General features: G+C 46.4%; 4 non-coding genes across 4 annotated transcripts; 2 read left to right on the forward strand and 2 right to left on the reverse strand.

The window, feature by feature from the left end:
- The first annotated feature begins 1,940 nt into the window (after positions 1–1,940).
- trnav-cac lies at positions 1,941–2,012 on the forward strand. The gene has a single exon. It is a non-coding gene; the product is annotated as a tRNA-Val (tRNA).
- A 1,039-nt stretch (positions 2,013–3,051) lies between these two features.
- Positions 3,052–3,141, reverse strand: trnap-ugg. The gene is given in 2 exon segments: positions 3,052–3,087; positions 3,106–3,141. It is a non-coding gene; the product is annotated as a tRNA-Pro (tRNA).
- A 1,262-nt stretch (positions 3,142–4,403) lies between these two features.
- On the forward strand, positions 4,404–4,476 carry trnav-cac. The gene has a single exon. It is a non-coding gene; the product is annotated as a tRNA-Val (tRNA).
- Positions 4,477–5,527: 1,051 nt separating this feature from the next.
- trnap-ugg lies at positions 5,528–5,617 on the reverse strand. Its single transcript is given in 2 exon segments — positions 5,528–5,563; positions 5,582–5,617. It is a non-coding gene; the product is annotated as a tRNA-Pro (tRNA).
- Positions 5,618–14,858: the final 9,241 nt, after the last annotated feature.

Consider the following 14,858-nt stretch of genomic DNA (forward strand, 5'->3'; position numbering starts at 1 on the left):
GAAAATACTGGATAATCTCAGCAGGTCTGACAGCCTCTGGGGAGCGAAATGGCAGCTGTCGTTTCCAGTCAAGTGGACTCTTTGTCAAAGCTGGAGAACTGGAACTGGAGATTCAGACGATTGTGGGTGGGGGGTGGGGGTGGGGGTGGTGGAGTGCTGTATTGGGCCTCGATAGAGGGCTAGCAATAGGTGCGAAATGACGAAAATGTCTCGGGCAGAAAGAAAAAGGGAATGTAAATGAGGCTAATCAAGGCTGTGAAAGGTGCTGATGGCGCACAAAGCGGTCAGAATGTGTTAATGGCAGAACAAAGGTAAGCAGCGTGTCAGAGAACAATTACAAACAGGGATCTGATTGCTGAAGTAGGATGGTATGGGCTGGGGGGAGGGGGGCAATGCTGAGGGTAAAACATATCAATGGAAGGGATGATAAATTGATGGAAAAACATGTGGTGGAGGGGGAAGTGAGAGTTCACAGTCTGAAGTTGTTGAACTGATAAAAGGACAGGGACAGAGAGCTGTCTGAGTCCACCAGAATTAGTCAATAGAAATGTGAATGCCCACACATAGACAAGCTTCTCGGGAACGTATTGGTTCCATGCAGTTTGAGCTCAGCTTCTCAGAGCAAACCCAATGAGGGAATAAATGAGAAGAGGCCTTGGGACCCTGGCCACAGAGTTAGGTTAGCATCAAATCAGAGAATAATGACACCACAGTATGAGGCCATTCCGGCCGCCGTGTCTGTGCCAGCTCTCTGTTTGCGCAATGGAAGAAACAATGAAACAAAAGATATGTCTGGAGGAGCTATCGATGGCAGATTGATCAACAACTACCGCCCGGACACAAAGAACAAGTGGAAACAAGATTGAAACCCAAATCTGCGATGGAAGGACACACAAAATGGGTGCAGTATTTACAGTGTGAAACTACTGAACACACACTGAGTGTGAAAGCTGTATTGAGCCCAGTGGAAAGATGCGCTGCTGTTCCTCGAGTGGCTGTTGAGCTTCTTTGGAACATTTCACGACGCCGAGGTCCGGGAGGTCAGCGTTAAGATCCAGCTCCCCAGTCAGTTCAATTCTCCACTTTGGCTCTGTGGATTAGATGGGTCACGTCCCTGTGGTTAACACAGATCTGGAGCATCAATTTTATCCAAACGCACTCCAGCTCAGACACTGTCTCTCTCTCTCGAGCATCATCTGTGGGGAGAGAAACGACGTAAACATTCCGAGTCCTGAGAAATCTTTTTCAGAGTGGGCCAATGTAAATCAACCCCGCCGTCAGCATCGCAAACAATTCGTAATCTCTGACCTGGAGTAAAGAGCCTGTCCTGGATTTAAACCCACGACCACTCCCATAGGCATTGATTGAAAATCCTTAAACGAGAACCAGACCTCGAGACCAAAGAGCACAAATTTAAGACCGACATTCAGCAAAATATAACTTATGTTAATTTCGATATAATTTCTACATCTCACGGATTGGATTGGATTGGATTTGTTTATTGTCACGTGTACCGAGGTACAGTGAAAAGTATTTTTCTGCAAGCAGCTCAACAGATCATTCAGTACATGGGTAGAAAAGGGAATTAAACAGAATTCAAGAAAATACATGAGAATACATAATAGGGCAACACAATATATACAATGTACTACATAAGCATTGGCATCGGATGAAGCAGACACGCGTGTAGTGTTAATGAGGTCAGTCCATAAGAGGGTCATTTAGGAGTCTGGTGACAGTGGGGAAGAAGCTGTTTTTGAGTCTGTTCGTCCGTGTTCTCAGACTTCTGAATCTCCTGCCCGGCTTTATATGTTGAGACATCTGTTAATTTCAGAAACAGCTGTCGCTTGCAACAAGGGACCTGGCCTCTCAAACAGACCATCAGAATCTGCAGCAACACAGTGAGGTTGTACATTCCGCACGTCCATTGCTTGCCAGCGGTTTCTGTAGTGTAGTGGTTATCACATTCGCCTCACACGCGAAAGGTCCCCGGTTCAAACCGAGCAGAAACATCGAGCATTTAGCATTTCGTGTGAGAAAAGTTTGCATAATTATTGGGCACAAAATAATTCTGTTTCCTCAATGTTGCCGGAATCTCGTGTGTTCCAGGACTATGAAATTTCGTGTCACATGAGCCACTAAACTGAATTGAACATTAAGGCCCAAGCACTGAATTTTCGGCAGGCAATGAGAGGTGAAGAATTTTCATATCTTGGCACACCTCGGATATTAGCAGCGAGTTCATCCACAACAGAGTTTCAGCGATTTACAAACGAACATATTTAATCACCATCTCAATCATGTCTAAATGTATGACAAATGCAACTTACTGCGGATGCTTCAAACGGAAACAAAAACAGAAAATACTGGACAATCTCAGCAGGTCTGACAGCCTCTGGGGAGCGAAATGGCAGCTGTCGTTTCCAGTCAAGTGGACTCTTTGTCAAAGCTGGAGAACTGGAATTGGAGATTCAGACGATTGTGGGGGGCGGGGGCTGCTGTTTTGGGCCTCGATAGAGGGCTAGCAATAGGTGGGAAATGACGAAACTGTCTCGGGAAGAAAGAAAAAGGGAATGTAAATGAGCCTAATCAAGGCTATGAAAGGTGCTGATGGCACATCCAGCGGTCAGAATATGTTAATGACAGAACAAAGGTAAGCAGTGCGTCAGAGAACAATTACAAACAGGGATCAGATTGCTGAAGTAGGATGTTCTGGGCTGGGGGGAGGTGGGCAATGCTGAGGTTAAAACATATCAATGAAAGGAATGATAAGTTGATGGAAAAAACATGTGGTGGAGGGGGAAGTGAGAGTTCACAGTCTGAAGTTGTTGAACTGATAAAATGAAAGTGATAGAGAGCTATCTGAGTCCACCAGAATTAGTCAATAGAAATGTGAATGCCCACACATAGACAAGCTTCTCGGGAACGTATTGGTTCCATGCAGTTTGAGCTCAGCTTCTCAAAGCAAACTCAATGTGAATGAATCCCGTTGTCTCCGCCGCAAAGAAATGAAGAAAACATTTTGCTTGACTAACGGAAAATCTCATCGAAGGGCTCGTCCGGGATTTGAACCCGGGACCTCTCGCAAATTCCGAAAGCGACACACCCAAAGCGAGAATCATACCCCTAGACCAACGAGCCCCGCAAAATGAGTCAAAGCAGACTGTCGTTGCCATCGAAAATCAATCTAACATCTGCGGAGAACGCCACAATCACTGCAACATCTCAGGTTGTCAGGCGGCATTTGTCGACAGGACAACAAAGTTCGTCTTTCACCATCACCTTTCATTAAAACCGGGACAGGTTAGAAATGTGGTACGTCTTAACCAAGTGAATTACCGGAGGGAGGAAACAGAACAACAGGAAAGGGCTGTAATGGGGGGCATGTCAGGAGAGATTAAATGAGAAGAGGCCTTGGGATCCTGGCCACAGAGTTAAGATGGCATCAAATCAGAGAATAATGACACCACAGTATGAGGCCATTCCGGCCGCCGTGTCTGTGCCAGCTCTCTGTTCGCGCAATGGAAGAAACAAAGAAACAAAAGATATGTCTGGAGGAGCTATCGATGGCATATTGATCAACAACTACCGCCCGGACACAAAGAACAAGTGGAAACAAGATTGAATCCCAAATCTGCGATGGAAGGACACACAAAATGGGTGCAGCATTTACAGTGTGAAACTACTGAACACACACTGAGTGTGAAAGCTGTATTGAGCACAGTGGAAAGATGCGCTGCTGTTCCTCGAGTGGCTGTTGAGCTTCTTTGGAACATTTCACGACGCCGAGGTCCGGGAGGTCAGCGTTAAGATCCAGCTCCCCAGTCAGTTCAATTCTCCACTTTGGCTCTGTGGATTAGATGGGTCACGTCCCTGTGGTTAACACAGATCTGGAGCATCAATTTTATCCAAACGCACTCCAGCTCAGACACTGTCTCTCTCTCTCTCTCTCTCTCTCTCTCTCTCTCTCTCTCTCGAGCATCATCTGTGGGGAGAGAAACGACGTAAACATTCCGAGTCCTGAGAAATCTTTTTCAGAGTGGGCCAATATAAATCAACCCCGCCGTCAGCATCGCAAACAATTCGTAATCTCTGACCTGGAGTAAAGAGCCTGTCCTGGATTTAAACCCACGACCACTCCCACAGGCATTGATTGAAAATCCTTAAACGAGAACCAGACCTCGAGAACAAAGAGCACAAATTTAAGACCGACATTCAGCAAAATATAATTTATGTTAATTTCGATACAATTTCTACATCTCACGGCTTTATATGTTGAGACATCTGTTAATTTCAGACACAGCTGTCGCTTGCAACAAGGTACCTGGCCTCTCAAACAGACCATCAGAATCTGCAGCAACACAGTGAGGTTGTACATTCCGCACGTCCATTGATTGCCAGCGGTTTCTGTAGTGTAGTGGTTATCACATTCCTCTCACACGCGAAAGGTCCCCGGTTCGAAACCGGGCAGGAACATCGAACATTTAGCATTTCGTGTGAGAAAAGTTTGCATAATTATTGGGCACAAAATAATTCTATTTCCAGAATGTTGCCGGAATCTCGTGTGTTCCAGGACTCTGAAATTTCGTCTCACACGAGCCACTACACTGAATTGAACATGAAGGCCCAAACACTGAATTTTCGGCAGGCAATGAGAGGTGAAGAATTTTCATATCTTGGCACAGCTCGGATATTAGCAGCTAGTTCATCCACAACAGAGTTTCAGCGATTTACAAATGAACACATTTAATCACCATCTCAAACATGTCTAAATGTATGACAAATGCAACTTACTGCGGATGCTTCAAACGGAAACAAAAACAGAAAATACTGGATAATCTCAGCAGGTCTGACAGCCTCTGGGGAGCGAAATGGCAGCTGTCGTTTCCAGTCAAGTGGACTCTTTGTCAAAGCTGGAGAACTGGAACTGGAGATTCAGACGATTGTGGGTGGGGGGTGGGGGTGGTGGAGTGCTGTATTGGGCCTCGATAGACGGCTAGCAATAGGTGGGAAATGACGAAAATGTCTCGGACAGAAAGAAAATGGGAATGTAAATGAGGCTAATCAAGGCTATGAAAGGTGCTGATGGCGCATCAAGCGGTCAGAATGTGTTAATGGCAGAACAAAGGTAAGCAGTGTGTCAGAGAACAATTACAAACAGGGATCAGATTGCTGAAGTAGGATGGTATGGGCTGGTGGGAGGTGGGCGATGCTGAGGGTAAAACATATCAATGGAAGGGATGATAAGTTGATGGAAAAAACATGTGGTGAAGGGGGAAGTGAGAGTTCACAGTCTGAAGTTGTTGAACTGATAAAATGAAAGGGACAAAGAGCTGTCTGAGTCCACCAGAAAGAGTCAATAGAAATGTGAATGCCCACACATAGACAAGCTTCTCGGGAACGTATTGGTTCCATGCAGCTTGAGCTCAGCTTCTCAAAGCAAACACAATGTGAATGAATCCCGCCGTCGACGCTGCAAAGAAATGAAGAAAACATGCGGTTTGACCAACGGGAAAACCTCATCGAAGGGCTCGTCCGGGATTTGAACCCGGGACCTCTCGCAAATTCCGACAACGACGCACCCAAAGCGAGAATCATACCCCTAGACCAACGAGCCCCGCAAAAAGAGTCAAAGCATACTGTCATTGCCATCGAAAATCAATCTAACATCTGCGGAGAACGCCAAAAGTACTGCAACATCTCAGGGACTCAGGCGGCATTTGTCGACAGGACAGCAAAGTTCGTCTTTCACCATCACCTTTCATTAAAACCGGGACAGGTTAGAAATCAGAAGGGGGTTTAGTGCAGTTAGATTGCGAATATACAGACCGGACGATGTACCACATGCTATGGTATCAGCAAAATCGGCACAGCCGCCGAGATTGGTCATCATTAACATATTGACGATGAAGAAAGAGGAGATCTCAGGACGATATCTGGCGGCTGCCAACATGTCTAAAAAGAATGGATACCTCAATATAAACGCGCTCAGTGTGGAGGACGGGGCGGTCTATTACTGTGCAATGAGCACAGTGTCACAAAGCAGCTACAACCACGTACGAAAGCCTCAGCGAGTATTTTCAATTCCAGTAAATTTGCGTTCCTGCCCTTGTACCGGAGGATGGTTTGATCTGGATTCAGAAAAATATTCAGGTCTATTTCTCCACAATTGCATTGCCGTCTCTGTCCTTGTATTGGTCAATAGAGGAGCCGTTTCGGATTCGTGAGATTAATCAGCATGTCGCGATACACAGTAAATTTAAGCTTGGAATATCCACTTCCGAGCAGCAGTAATGAAAGTTCTCAGATGTGGGGATAATAAAATCTTCCAGGACCGTTAACTTAGGTCGACCTTATGCCAATGAGTCTGAGCCCCCCAGTAGTCTTCAGCGGAACATCGACTTTCTGATCGAAAATACATCAAATCTATGTTGACATTTCCTGCTTTCTGTTATGGAGGTTCCCAGATAAGGGACGTGTTTCAACGAAAGTGTGGTGCTGTCCAAGTGTGTTCTGTAAAATCCACGGGCCTGTGATGATTCCACGTCTCACAAATGTCCATGCCCGCGGGACCATGTGTGCGGTCCTTCCAGATATTTTCCGCACTGCCTCAGGGGACCAATATTGCCAGCATTCTCATTCGGTCCCTGGCAATCAGAGGATTGGCAGTCACTGTTGAAATGCACAGAGTTGTGATCCTGTTGTCGTCTCCGTGGCGCAATCGGTTAGCGCGTTCGGCTGTAACCGAAAGGTTGATGGTTCGATCCCACCCAGAGACGAATTGATGTTCCACTCCTGGATGATATCGGTTTAGGACAGGGCTAAATCGCTGGTTTTGAAAGCAGGTCAGAGAGGCTGATCATTCAGCGCATCACCTCCATACTTCCGGAATGCCTTGCCTCACTTCACTTTGCATACCGTCGCAACCGGTCCACATCAGACGCCATTTCCCTGGCCCGACGCTCATCCTGAGAGCATCTCGAAAACAAGGACTCCTATTTATTGACTACAGCTCCGCCTTCAACACCATAATCACAGCCAAGCTCATATCAAAGCTCCAAAACCTAGGACTTGGCACCCCCACTCTGCAACTGGATCCTTGACTTTCTGACCAACAGACCACAGTCAGTAAGAATGAACACCAACACCTCCTCCATAATAGTCCTCAAAACTGTTGCCCCGCAAGGCTGGGTACTTAGCCCCCTACTCTACTCTCTGTACACACACGACTGCGTGGCAAAACTTGGTTCCAACTCCATCTACAAGTTGGCTGACGATACGACCAGAGTGGGCCGGATCTTGAATAACGACGAGTCCGAATACAGGAGGGAGATAGAGAACCTAGTGGAGTGGTGTACCGACAACAATCTCTCCCTCAATGCCAGCAAAACTAAAGAGCTGGTCATCGACTTCAGGAAGCAAAGTACTGTAGACACCCCTATCAGCATCAACGGGGCCGAGGTGGAGATGGTTAGCAGTTTCCCCACTGTCACCAGACTCCGAAATGACTCTCTTATTGACTGACTGTGTGCTTCAACCGATGCCAATGCATATGTAGTTACATTGTATATCTTGTGATGCCCTATTATGTAGTCCCATGTATTTTCTTGAAATTTGTTTAATTCCCTTTTCTTCCATGTACTGAATGATCTGTTGAGCTGCTTGCAGAAAAATACTTTTCACTGTACCTCGGTAATAAACAAATCCAATCCAATAACCCGTCTTGCTCCATTTTCACATAATAATAAATGGCGATGGTCTTTCTGACCGCCCTCTCGCATCCACCTTGAGAGATGAATATCACCCCCCCCCCCCCCCACCACACACACACACACACATATACCACTACCCCTCTTGGTGTCGGTTTGTTTCTGGGACCCACTGCCTTTCTGCTATAATGTGATTGACGGCACAGACACATATAGGGATCTCTATATTTTTGTGCTGGTATTTCTCTATATATGTGTCATATTGCGATCACTTCTACATTTGCTGCTACGCAGATTCTCTCCAATCAGACGGAATATGAACAGTGCAGGCTGCCCGGATGCTGACTGTGTATCAGGATCGTCAGTATCGATGGTACTGCTGTGTGGCGTCAGTATCCTCTTCAACCCTCATTTCAGCGTCCAGATGTTCCGCTGGGTCTTGGTGGCTCCATTCTGATAGAAACGAACAGAAAACAATAATAATCTCAAAATTCAGAATCAGCCTCATATTGACCAACGTAACGGTTACCTGAACCATACTCATTATTATTTAATTAACAATAATATCTGGTTACTCAGTAAGGGGAGAATGGGGGTTTTGCAGTGAAGGAAATGCTGAGTAGCGAGATCATAACGAAGAGGGTGACGAGGCAGTTCCCCGCGATAGTTCCTGAATCAATCGCTCTTTAGCGCAGGCAATAATCTGTCAGAGCAGCAATCCAGATTCAGGTCCCACTGCATTGCTGATCCAACCAATGACAGGAATCGAGCAGCGGCAGCAATGTCTAGAATATCCCAATGGTGTTGGAGCGAGGCCATCAAACGGAAACGGTGACCGGGGCACCGCAGACTCAAAGCTGAAAATTGTGCGGCGGTTATCAGCTGCAGTCACAAGTGATGGAGCGGAAATAGCCACAGTTGAGCACCCAGCAGCCCGTGACCATCCTGCACCTGCTCAACTCACTGAGAACAATATAGTGTCGGAGGGGTGGGGGCAGATTGAACTGACGCTACCTGCGCCTATTTGAAATAACTTTTTCTATTGCCCTTTTTACCCTGCATTTAAATCCCGCGGGGTTTTCCGTTCTCAAGTTCTGATAATGCTTTTTGAAATGTTCTATTGATTCTTCTTCTCTCATCAATTGTTGCGCCAGACTCCAAATGATAACAACTCACAGTGCAATCAACCTCACTTGCTTGCATAAGATGCGGTGGCCAAGAGGAAAGGCGTTGGTTTCGTAAACCAAAAATCGCGGGTTCAAATCCCGCCCGTGCCTCGGTGCTGATCCATTCTAAGACGTTTCATTGTCTCGCAAACGCTTGCAGCATGAAATATCATTCACCTATCTTCTTTATAGGACATTTAACCTAATGAAAGTCAATCTGGTCTCTGAAAAAAACGATGTTCAGAGCAGTTCCCCTTTTGTACCTTCTTCGTCAGAACCACAATAAACTGCTATTATTCTGAGTTCTAACCTCCGCATGTCCACCAAAATCTTGGCATTCTTTCGACTTCATCGCATCCATGGTGTGAACCGAGAACTACAGATTAAGCATCATTTTTTGATTAGAAACATCTACAGTGACAAAGGTAGTGTATTAACAGCTGAAATTTAGATTTCTGTCCAGGCCTCTCGCCCTGATATGCATTGCAGTCAACACTGAATCCACTCAACAGCCGAATTTTAACACGGAGTAAACCGAATCCGGCAGCAGAGGGCGCCAAATTCAAGCGCGGGCGTCAGAAACTCACCTGATGGTGTCGGCCAAGCCGATAGGCGAGTGATGTCACAATAGACCCTCTCCCTGCATTGCACTAAGTTCCCTCTCTCCAACACAATCCCTGACTCAGTCCAGTCCAGTTCACTGGGAGAGATTCAGTCAGACATGGTTGTGATAATACTGGCGGCGCTATGGCACAGTAAGTAGTTACAGTGTTAATTAAACCAGATTAGCATATTAATACACATAGGCTATGTGTAATTAACGATCGGGAATGTCTACGAAGTGCCTGCATCAGAGGTCCCACAAAATGCCGCAGATAGAAGTAGATTTATATCAACTCTGTTTAAACTCAGGGCGGCACGGTGGCGCAATGGTTGGCACTGCTGCCTCATTGCACTGAGGACACGGGTTCGATCCCGGTCCCAGATCACTGCCCGTGTGGCGTTTGAACATTCTCACTCCCACAACCTAGATGTACAGGCTAAGTGGACTAGCCACGCTAAAAAGCACCTCTTAATTGAACAAACTCTAACTTTATAAAGGAACAACAATCTATTCATTTCAGTCCTTCGCTTTCGCAGGCCGGCTATGTGTAATCCAGTAGCCCAGTCAGCTGTGACAATAACTGTCCCAGAAGGGGGTTCGGTGAAGTTAAATTGCCAATATAAAGGCCCCAACATGTACAAAATGCAATGATATCAGGAGAAACCGGCACAGCCACCGAGATTGATTATCACCAACACCTTAGTAATGAAGAAAGATGTGGGTTCAGGACGATATCTGGCGGTTGCTGACAAATCTAAACAGAACGGTTACCTCAGTATAAGCGCATTCGATGCGGAGGACGGGGTGGTCTATTACTGCTCACTGAGGAACAGCGTTAGAGAAAACCTAAAGCCCCGTACACAACGCTGAGTGAGTGTTTACAGCATCACTGAGGTTCCTTTCCGAGAAGGAATTGATCCCGGGCTCAGGCAAGCAATCATGTCTATTTACCGGACATTTTTCTGTCCTTGTGTAGATCGACAGAGGAATAGTTTGGGAAATCTTGAGAGCTTTGGCTGAAAGTATCAGCCATGATTGAATGGCGAAGCGCACTCGATGGGCCAAGTGGTCGAATTCTGCTCCTATGTCTAATGGCCTTATCATCTTATTATTGACTATTATGCCGCACATTTTATTGTATCTTTAAAACAGGATATCTACCTACCAGCAGAGGGAGGCACTCGAATGAGGAGTTAAGATGGACGAAATCATGGCCTGCTCTCGCAGATGAGTCCAAGGACAAAGTCTTCTCGTTACCCGTTCCTGTAACGAAATGCAGAATGGATCAATATCTGCTGCGGTACTAAATGTACCAGGTACTTAACGGGCGGCACTGTGGCTCAGTGGTTTGCATTGCTGCCTCACAGCTCCAGGAACCCGGGTTCGATTCCCAGCTTGAGTCACTGTCTGTGTGGAGTCTGCACATTCTCCCACTGTCTGCATGGGTTTCCTCAGGGTGTTCCGGTTTCCTCCCACAATTCCCAAAAATACATGCTGTTAGGTAATTTGGACATTCTGAATTCTCCCTCTGTGTACTCGAACAGGCGTCAGAATGTGGTGACTAGGGGATTTTCAACGTATCTTCATTGCAGTCTTAATGTTAAGCCTAATTGTGACACTAATAAAGATTATTATTATGTACAATAACCGCTGAACAACATGAGAATTACTATCAGTCTGGGACATTGGAAGCACATGGTGCCAGGTTTAGACCTTAATAGATATCAAGTTGTCGATCGAAAATACCTGAAGTTTCTGTTGACACGACATGTTTTATGTTGGATTCCCACGCAGATCAGGGACAGACTTCGTCCAATTGAGACAAAGGGGCGCTAAGGGGCAATTTAGCAAGGCCAATCCAGATTTCCTACACATCTTTGAACTGTGGGAGGAAATCGCTTCTCGGAATTTTTGCTAAGATGACCGTGAGGTCAGGTGGAATGCGTGGATCTGGTATGTCTCTCTTCTGGGGGCCATGAATTGGATTCAATTTGAATTGGTTTTTGGAGCAGGCATGGAGCTGCATTATGGATTTGCCCCTGTCCACATTCTGAGCTCTAGCTTTGTAACTCTGATAAGGTCTTTAAAAAAACTTGAGCAGCCGGAGGAAACCTTCGCAGACATGGGGAGAAAGTGCAAACTGCACACTCACGGCCGGAAGTGAACCCGGGTCCCTGGCGCTGTGAGGCAGCAGTGCTAACCACTGTACCACTCCTGTTCCACCGCACCGTCCCTACTTGCAGGACAATAGAGGCATGGATTCTAAAAGCAGGGAGATCATGTTGGAGCTGTACAGAACTGTCGTGAGGCCACAGCTGGAGTACTGTGTGCAATTCTGGGCGCCACATTATAAGAGGATGTGATTGCAGTGGAGGGGTTGCAGAAGAGATTCACCATTATGTAGCCTGGGATGGAACATTTATGTTATGAAGAGAAGTTGCATAGTCTTGGGTGTACAAGATTACGAGGGTCATGGCAGAGTGGATAGGGAGCAGCTGTTCCCCGTAGTTGAAGGGTCAGTTGCGAGGGGACACAAGTTCAAGGTGAGGGGCAGGAGGTTATGGGGATTTGAGGAAAATCTTATTTACTGAGAGGATGGTGACTATCTGGAGTAAACTACGTAGGAGGGTGGTAGAGGCAGTGTGCTTCACATCCATTAAATAGTACCTGGATGAGCACATTACACGTCTTCATATTCAAGGCTATGGAACACGTGCTGACAAATGAGGTCCTGTGTTTAGTCCTGTATTTTTCACGTGTTGGTGCAGACTCGATTGACCGGAAGGCCTCATCTGAACTGGTGGTTCTGTGTATCTGGGATTCTGAGTGCTATAACATCCCTGGCGCTATAATAATTCCGCGAGTGACAAACTTCCAGGATTTCTGCGTACATATTTATGTCCAGGCATTGGCTGCCCAATTTTACTGGCCTTGTCTTTCACTGGCGTGTCGCTGGCAATCAGAGGAATGCATTTCTCTGCTGCAATAAAGCAAGATGTGATAATGTTGGGACAGCAAATGCCGTGAGCTGGCTGCGGCATTGGGATCGCCGCACCATTGAAGGATACGGCCTGTTGGTGTGGGGGCTCAGCTCAACGATTCTGTGTCTCGCTCAGTAACCAACACTGACTCGGGAAAATGCAGGGCCTTTTCATTGCCATATGAGCATCCATCGTAGGAGCAGGGAGTTGGTCAATCGGCCACTCGAGTCTACTCCACAATTCAATGAGATCAGGACTAAGGTGACCATGGCCTCAGCTCCACATTCCGTGTAACCCAGGGGCGCTCGTGAAGGTATAATCAGTAAGTTCGCAGATTCCGAGAACATTGTTGATGTGGTTAATAATGAAGAGGAACACCTTAGAATAGTGGCAAATGGCCTCTGAAAATTTGCGAGGTGATGCAATTTGGGAGGGCTAGAAAGGCAAGGGAATATATAATGAAAGATAGGCCGCTCGGAATTACAGTAACCAGAGGGACCTGGGATGCGTATCCATAGCGCCCTGAAAACAGCAGGACAGGTAAATACGGTGGTTAAGAAAGGCTTATGAAATATTTGCGTTTATTTTCCGTTGAACATAAGAGCAGGGAGGTTATGATGAAGCTGCAGAAACACTGGTTAGGCAACGGCTGGATCCCTGTGTGCAGTTCTGGTCGCCGGACTACAGGAAGGATTTGATTGCAGTAGAGCGGGTGCAGTGGAGATTCCCCAGGATGTTGCCGGGGATGGAGTGTTTCGGCTATGAAGACAGGCTGATTGGCTTAGGGTTGTTTCCCTCAGAGCAGAGAAGGCTGAAGGGGGGCCTGATTCAGGTTTATTAAATCTATCTAATCCACCTATTCTGCATATTTTTGGGTTGTGGGAGGAAACCGCGGCACACGGAGGAAACCATCACAGTCCCGGGGACAACGTGCAAACGCCACGAGCTTGTCCAAGGCCAGAGTAGAATCCGGGTCCCTGGCGCTGTGAGGCTGCAGTGCTAGCCATTGTACCGCCCCAAATAACCGAACTCTTTGAGCAGGTTTTTGATCATTTGATCTAAATGCTCCTCTGAAATTCCTTTGGACATGTAATGATGCGAAAAGCTCAACATTAATTTAAATTGTTGCATTTGCTATTGTCCAGTGAGACCTGATAGTTTACTGAGTGAGTGAGTCTGTACACCAAGATATAAACAAGAAGCAGGATTTAAGGAATGACAGATCGATTCGTCAATCTTACATCTGTTATGAATGCAAGTTGCAATCGTAAACTGGTTTAACTGTGCAAGTGGACCTCACCTCTTGCTATTTTTGAGATGTTTTGTTACAATGTTTGTCACTCACTGTGTAACCTGAACTGCCCATGAGGACGCGCGCCCTGCTGAGCGGCAGCTGGAACTGCCAGTGTGGGGTTTTTGTACGGGTCCACTGTATCTCTGTAGCAGTGTGGGCTCCATGGCACAGAAATACAAGGCGCTGTCTGAGATCATTGTATTACTGATCGTTAGCTCGGTAGTCTTGTCTTTTTTATCAAACGTAGAAGAAAACCGATCATTGAGGTCGGTGTTCCTTTGCACAATCTGTCCAATAAGAAGAAACATATACTTTGGAGCTTTCCCGGGCTGCTGACTGTACCAGTACACATTAGGGTTAGCATCGCTTGTTTCCAAGGTGCAGGTTATTGTGGCATTCCTTTCCTCTGTAACCGTTATTTCAGATTCCTTTTGTTCCACGGTGTCCTGGTGGCTCCATTCTAACAGAAATAACAACAATAATGACAATCAGAGTTAGCATCGCATTCAGCAATACGATCACCAGCAAAATAATCTCTGTCATTTTACCAACAATAAAATCAGGGTTACGGCATTCAGGAAGAGAATGGAGTGTTACTGGGAAGGAAATACTGACTGAGAAGTGAGATAATGACGAGCAGCGAAGCGAGATGGTTCCTCATGATCCTTCCTGAGTTTGTGATTCTGCAATGAGAGACATCCTCTGTCAGAGACAGAAATACAGATCCCCGTCACACTGCACTGCTGAACCGGCCAATGAGAGGAATGATCCACCAGCAGCAATCTCTCCACAATTGGGTCAGAGTGAGAGCAGCAACCGGAAGCAGTGGGCGGGGATACCGCAGTCTGAATATTGAGTGACGTGTGCGGTGACTCTCAGCTGTACACGGAACTGATGGAGCGGAAATAGCGACGGTTGAATCTTCACTGCACCGTGACCATCCTGCACCTGCTCACTGTTCAAGTCACTGAGAAGAAATATATTGGAAAGGACATGACGGACTAGAATCTAGAATCTTCGAGTCAGGGATGAGGCTACACGATCTATATTGCCCGAGACACTTTGAAATGGTTATCTTATTCTTCTTTCAAAAATAGCATTTTC

The sequence above is a fragment of the Scyliorhinus canicula genome, unplaced genomic scaffold (assembly GCF_902713615.1).
Source record: "Scyliorhinus canicula unplaced genomic scaffold, sScyCan1.1, whole genome shotgun sequence".
NCBI classification, from domain to species: domain Eukaryota; kingdom Metazoa; phylum Chordata; class Chondrichthyes; order Carcharhiniformes; family Scyliorhinidae; genus Scyliorhinus; species Scyliorhinus canicula.